The sequence below is a fragment of the Leucoraja erinacea genome, chromosome 21, assembly GCF_028641065.1.
Source record: "Leucoraja erinacea ecotype New England chromosome 21, Leri_hhj_1, whole genome shotgun sequence".
Taxonomy (NCBI): domain Eukaryota; kingdom Metazoa; phylum Chordata; class Chondrichthyes; order Rajiformes; family Rajidae; genus Leucoraja; species Leucoraja erinaceus.
The window spans coordinates 32,021,783-32,029,703 of NC_073397.1; positions in this window are offsets into that span (position 1 = coordinate 32,021,783).

The window sequence follows — 7,921 nt, forward strand, 5'->3', positions numbered from 1 at the left end:
CACTGGTCAACGAGAGTTGTTTTTTAAATGTGCTATAGAAATAAAAGTGAGTTGACTTGACTTGAGTATGAATTCAGGTGGGTCACAGGGAAGAGAATGGGGTAGGAGGTGGGGGCTTTGTAGGTTAGTTGACCAAAATTGGAGAATTCAATGTTCATACCGCTGGGGTGTAAACCACCCAAGCTGAACGAGGTGCTGTTCCTCCAGTTTGCATGTGGCCACATTCTGGCAATGGATGAGGCCTAGGATAGAAAGGTCAGTTGCAGGGGGAAGTACCCGGGGAGAGGCTCCTTGAGGTGGGAAGGGGTAAGTGAACCAAGTTGCAAAGAGGTCCTTCTGCAGTTGTACAGAGCCCTAGTGAGACCACACCTGGAATATTCTGTGCTGTTTTGGCCCTCTAATTTGAGGAAGGACATTATTGCTATTGAGGGAGTGCAGCGTAGGTTTACAAGGTTAATTGGCAGGACTGTCATATGCTGAGATATGTACACCGAGAGTTTAGGATGGGCATGTACACTCTAGAGTTTAGGATGTGAGATTATCTTATTGAGGGAACATAAGATTGTTAAGGGTTTGGACATGCTAGAGGCAGGAAATGTTCCTGATGTTGGGGGAGTCCAGAACCAGGGGCCACAGATTAAGAATAAGAGGTAAGACATTTAGAACAGAGATGAGGAAACTTTTCCACACAGAGTTGTGAGTCTGTGGAATTTTCTGCCTCAGTGGGCAGTGGAGGCCAGTTTTCTGGATACTTTCAAGAGAGAGCTAGATAGGGCTCTTAAAGATAGCAGTCGGGGGATATGGGGAGAAGGGGTACTGATTGGGGATGATCAGCCATGATCACATTGAATGGTAGTGCTGGCTCGAAGGGCCAAATGGCCTACTCCTACACCAATTGTCTATTGAGTTTCAGAAATAGCATTCTCTGCAGAAGGCAGAGGGGTTCGGATGGGAAGACGTGACTGGTGGTGGGATGATGCTGAAGATGGTGGAAATGTCAGAGAATGATGTGCTGGAAGCAGAGGCTGGTGAGGGGAACAGTAAGGACCGGGGGAACTTTCCATGAGGGGGAGCAAGAGAAGAAATACAGAACACAGATGAGATATTGGTGAAGGATCCATCTATGACAGCAAGGGGGAAAATCCACATTTACTAAAGAAAAATGACTTTTTGGATCTTGCTGGTGAGACAGACATTCACAATAAACTACAAGCAAAGAACTGAACTTTACCTACACCTATTAATAAATATAACCCCAATCATAAAGAGTGCTGGCTGATTATACCACTGAGTGAAACAGCTCGCATATCAAGAGTACAAAATACCAGCTATGGAATAATTACAAAGAATTTGGATCCATTGAATACTCTTGATAATTAATTGGTATTGAAACCTAACAACACTATTCCTATGTGTACTCGATATGCTTTTGTAATGTAAAACTGAAGTGGGGGTAGCAGAACAAAGGATGACTAAAGAACAAAGGATAAAGAACAAAGGATGACTCCAAATTTATTTTCCACCAGCTTGAGGTTTAGTTTGGAGATACAGATGTGAAAACAGGCCCTTCGGCCCACAGAGTCCACACTGACCAATGATCACCTGTGCAATAGTTCTATGTTATCCCAATTTTGCATCTGGCGATGATGAGTGCGAGCTTTTGTTTTTGTTTATTTAGTTTGAATCTTTAGCTGACGCCAGTATCTCCGCAGACAGCGCTTGCTTTGGGCAATTTACAGAAAGCAATTTTCACCACCCTCCAATTCTGGTCGGAGAACCTACAAACCTGCACGTCTTTGGTAAATGTGGGAGCGGTAGAAGTTTATCGCTGCATTGGTCGAGTCCACAGCGCCTGGAGTTAAAATCTGACACACTAAGGGGGCAATTTACAGAAGCCAATTGACCTACAAACCTGCACGTCTTTGGAATGTGGGAGATAACCGCAGCGCCTGGAGAAAACCCACGCGGTCACAAGAAGAACGTGCAAACTCCTTACAGACAGCACCTGTAGTCCGGATCAAACCTGAGTAAAGCAGCAACTCTGTGCCACTGTGTCATCCGATAGATTTCAACAGATTTCTTGTGCTGTAGATAGCACATTAATCTAGCATAATGGCATACTCTGCCCAACATGTCCATATACAGATCACTGCACTTATGCCAATGAATAAATGATACTGCATGATTTTTTGGTACAACATGGAAACAGGCCCTTCAGCCCTCAGAGTCCACACTGACCATCGATTATCTGATCACTCTCATTCTGTTATCCCACTTTTGGGTCGGGACCCTTCTTCAGACATGTGTGCGCACACACATGCATGTCTGAAGAAGGGACCCCACCCATAAACGTCACCTATCCATGCCCTCCAGAGATATTACCTGACCTGCAGTTACTCCAGCACTTTGTGTTTTACTGTATCTAATTAGCTCTGTGACGACTTCAGCAGCTGAGATAATACTTCATGTTGTATTCATACTCAATGCCACGTCATCATTTGTCACACATGGCTTTTACAAAAACATAAGTCAACTTCCTTTCATATTGCAGGAATCCGTCCTGAACAATACCGTAATCCCAGCCCCACCCTGTCTTCTCCACCAGCCTACTTGTATCTAGGCTCCTGCCAATAGCTTTGTCACAGTGTTACAGACTTCACATTTCCGTTTGAATTAGCTCACAGCACTGAGCTCTGGAAATAACCGGGATGTCATTCAGCTCACTAGACTGGCTTTCATTTAATAGATACAGCTGCAAATAAGTGGTATGTCATTTGGCACACAGACTGCTTTTTGTTTAGTACATCCATAGAAACATAGACAATAGGTGCAGGAGTAGGCTATTCGGCCCTTCGAGCCAGCACCGCCATTCAATATGATCATGGCTGATCATCCACAATCAGTTCCAAGTTCCTGCTTTCTGCCCATATCTCCAGATTCCGTTAGACCAAAGAGCTAAATCTAACTTTCTCATGAAAATATCCAGTGAATTGGCCTCCACTGCCTTCTGTGGCAGAGAATTCCACAGAGTCACAACTCTCTGGGTGAAAACATTTTTCTTCATCTCAGTCCTAAGTGGCCTTCCCCTTATTCTTAACTAATTCTATACAGCTAATTCTTAACTAGATTCTATACAGCTAATCTAGCCTCAGCAAAATCATTACTCTCACCCTTCCCACTACACGCTCCAGATGAAACGTGAGGCTGAGCACGCCACCATGTTTGTTTTATGGATAAAAACGTTCACATATTATATTTGGGCTGACACGCTGATTGAATCCTGTTAGAAAAGTATTAGTACCTATCTAATGTTTCTGATTAAAAGATCCAGCTTGCCAACCGGCACTTTGGCCCACTGAGTACACGCCAACTACGGGCCGAAACGTTGCCTATTTCCTTCGCTCCATAGATGCTGCTGCACCCGCTGAGTTTCTCCAGCATTTTTGTGTAACCTCCAACTATCGATCACCTCGTTCACAGTCGATCCATGTTATTCATAGCAAAAGGATTTGAGTTTAGGAGCAGGGAGGTTCTACTGCAGTTGTACAGGGTCTTGGTGAGACCACACCTGGAGTATTGCGTACAGTTTTGGTCTCCTAATCTGAGGAAATACATTCTTGCCCTAGAGGGAGTACAGAGAAGGTTCACCAGACTGATTCCTGGGATGTCTGGACTTTCATATGAAGAAAAACTGGATAGACTCGGCTTGTACTCGCTAGAATTTAGAAGATTGAGGGGGGATCTTGTAGAAACTTACAAAATTCTTAAGGGGTTGGACAGGCTAGATGCAGGAAGATTGTTCCAGATGTTGGGGAAGTCCAGAACAAGGGGTCACCAGTTTAAGGATAAGGGGGAAATCTTTTAGGACCAAGATGCGGAAAACATTTTTCACACAGAGAGTGGTGAATCTCTGGAATACTCTGCCACAGAAGGTATTTGAGGCCAGTTCATTGGCTATATTTAAGAGGGAGTTAGATGTGGCCCTTGTGGCTAACAGAATCAGGAGGTACGGAGAGAAGGCAGGTACAGGATACTGAGTTGGATGATCAGCCATGATCATATTGAATGGCGGTGCAGGCTCGAAGGGCCGAATGGCCTACTCCTGCACCTATTTTCTATGTTTCGATGTTTCCATCCCCTTTCTCGGCCACTCCTTACACACTAGGACCAACTTCGAGATGCCAATTGACCGGAGCACCCGGACAAAACCCACGCAGGCCACAGGGAAACGTGCAAACTCCGTACAGACAACACCCGTGGTCACGATTGAACTGGGGATCATCTGGTGCTGGAAGGCAGCAACGCCACCACTGTGTCACCGTGCCTCACCTACTAATCATTGTTACTAATTCAGCCAGAGATATTAATTCGACAAAGTCCTGCAGTTATACCCTCAGGCTGAGATGTTCAAACACAAAAATGATTTACTTTTGTGCCAGGTATGACTTCATCAATGAGATTGTTTTTCTTGATGCCCGTTGACTCAGTTTCACCATTAAATCGCTCCTGGGCCCCACCCTATTGCAGAACTCCATTCTGCTGCTTCCCACATACACTGTCTCACCCCTCACCACTCTGTTTCCAGTTATGGATGAAGATCATGCATCTGCATCATTCACTGATGAGGTGGGGAAGGGGTGCTTTCATAGATCATAAACTTCACAGGGCCGACCACATTAATTCTGGGGCTGTAAGGGTAGGTCAGGGACTGGATGTCATAAGGTCAGAGAAGGTTCACCAGACTGATTCCTGGGATGTCGGGACTGTCTTATGAAGAAAGACTGGATAGACTTGGTGTATACTCTCTAGAATTTAGGAGATTGAGAGGGGATCTTATAGAAACTTACAAAATTCTTAAGGGGTTGGACAGGCTAGATGCAGGAAGATTGTTCCCGATGTTGGGGAAGTCCAGGACAAGGGGTCACAGCTTAAGGATAAGGGGGAAATCCTTTAAAACCGAGATGAGAATAACTTTTTTCACACAGAGAGTGGTGAATCTCTGGAACTCTCTGCTGCAGAGGGTAGTCGAGGCAGTTCATTGGCTATATTTAAGAGGGAGTTAGATGTGTCCCTTGTGGTTAAGGGGATCAGAGGGTATGGAGAGAAGGCTTGTACGGGATACTGAGTTGGATGATCAGCCATGATCATATTGAATGGCGGTGCAGGCTCGAAGGGCCGAATGGCCTACTCCTGCACCTAATTTCTATGTTTCTATGTCATAAGAAATAGGTTTCGGCAATTTGGCCCATCAAGTCGACTCCACCATTCAATCATGACTGATCTATCTCTCCCCCCTCACCCCATTCTCAGATTCAGATTCAATTTTAATTGTCATTGTCAGTGTACAGCACACAGAGACAACAAAATGCATTTAGCATCTCCCTGGAAGAGCGACATAGCAAACGATTTGAATAAATAATAATAAGTGTCCGGGGGGGGGTGGTGATTGGCAGTCACCGAGGTACGTTGTTGAGTAGAGTGACAGCCGCCAGGAAGAAGCTGTTCCTCGACCTGTTGGTTCGGCAACGGAGAGACCTGTAGCGCCTCCCGGATGTTTAGGAGGGTAAACAGTCCATGGTTGGGGTGAGAGCAGTCCTTGGCGATGCTGAGCGCCCTCCGCAGACAGCGCTTGCTTTGGACAGACTCAATGGAGGGGAGCGAGGAACCGGTGATGCGTTGGGCAATTTTCACCACCCTCTGCAATGCCTTCCGGTCGGAGACAGAGCAGTTGTCATACCATACTGTGATGCAGTTGGTATGGCAACTCCTGCTTTTTACACCCGTACTAATCAAGAATCTATCTATCTCCTTAAAAAAGAGGCCCTAAAAATATCCAGACTTGGCCTCTACAGCCATCCGTGGCAAAGAATTCCACAGATTCACCACCCTCTGCTGACTGAAGACATTTCTCCTAATCTCCTTCCTAAACGAACGTCCTTTAATTCTGAGGCTATGACCTCTAGTTCTAGATTCTTCCACTATTGGAAACATCCTCTCCACATGCAGTCTATCCAAGCCTTTCAATAATCTGTATGTTTCAATGAGGTCCCCCCTCATTCTTTTAAACTATCCCACAATTAGAGGTTCACCTCCTGAACTCGAAGACCTCTCCCCAGTACTTTTTCACTTTTAACATGTCCACCATGCAACTGATTGTCCGAGACATCCTTTAATCCAGCCAAAGTGGTGAGCATGTTGAGTGTGGAGCACACTCTTTTGGGTCGTGTGGCTCCATCCTGAAAGAGTTCAGTGTGTACTTCTTTGATAAAATGTGAATTCCTTATTTGAGTTTAGTTTTAGTTTAGTTTAGTTTCACTTCAGAAACACAACGAGGAAACAGGCCCCACGGCCCACCGAGTCCACACTGACCAGCGATCCCCGCACACTAACACCACCCCACACACAATAGGGACCACTTACATTTACACCGAGCCAATTAACCTACAAACCTGTATGTCTTTGGAGTGGTGGAAGATCTCGGAGAAAACCCACGCAGGTAACGAGGGGAACGTACAAACTCCGTACGGACAGCACCCACACAGAGTCGGGATCTAACCCGGGTCCTGGGGCTCTGCCGCTGTAAGGCAGCAACTCTACCACTGCGCCACCGTGCCACCCTCTGCTTTCTAGCAGTCTATGGTGCTTTAGAGACATGGGAGAGGTATAATCAGTGGGTCGGAGATGTATTGTTGAATTATCATGACATGACTGTTGGTCCGGCAAAATTGATAATCTGGCAAGGCTCTGGAACCAAGGGTGCCGGAAAATCAGTGGTCTACCTGTATTTTAGATTTCTATCATTTACGTGTACGTACAATGTTTTTGCTGTTGCCTCTACTTAGATTAGATGAAGAGAGAAAAAAGACACATACAGTAGTGCTGGAGTAACTCAGTGGGTCAGGCAGCATCTTTGGAGAACATGGATAGTTGACGTTTCAGGTCGGGATCCTTCCGCATGGTCCTGAACCCGAATCGTCACCTATCCACGTTCTCCTGGGCTGCTGCCTGACCCGCTGAGTTACTCCAGCGCTTTGTGTCGATATTTTAGGGGTAAATCAGCATCTGCAGTTCCTTGTTTCTACATTGGATGAAGAGAATGCTTGTGTGTCATCAAATCCACGTCTTTAGTTTTGTCTTGTCACCTTTCTTCATTTTATCACGAGGGTGTGCTTTTATAGGTCAATTGGCCTCAGTAAAAACAGAAATGGCCCCTCTTGTTGGGAATGGATCTGAAAGTAGGATAACGTGGAACCAGTGTGAATGGGAGATGGATGGGCAGTGGGCCAAAGGATCTATTTCCACGCTGTATCTCATAGACCCTCATAATGTGCTGCATTGAAGTGATACCCACATCTGTCTATAATCTAATTGAATGAACACATTTTATTCTGACACATGCTGAAGTGGCCTAACTCTATCATGCGTTACTTGGTTGTGAGCAAGGACAACATTTGGGCAAACAAACTCAATTTCAACTATTCTTTTTTCCCTTACGAATATCTCATAACTTCATAAGTGATAGGATCAGAATTAGGTCATTCAGCCCATCAAGTCTATTCTGCCATTCAATCATGGCTGATCTGTCTTTCCCTCTTAACCCCATTCTCTGGCCTTCTCTCCATAACCCGATATCCATACTAATCAGGAATCTATCTCTGCCTTACAAATATCCATTGACTTGGCCTCCACAGCCGTATGTGGCAATGAATTCCACAGATTCAACACCCACTGACTGAAGAAATTCTTTCTCATCTCCTTCCTAAAGGAAGTCCTTTAATTCTGAGGCTATGACCTCTCCATCCATTCCACATAAGATTTTAAAGGTTTTCAAAATTCACCACGAACGCCAACATTTCAGATATAGTTTGATATAGTCCAAGCTGCTGGCTCACATCATTTAAACTTTTAAGTGTTACAAGTT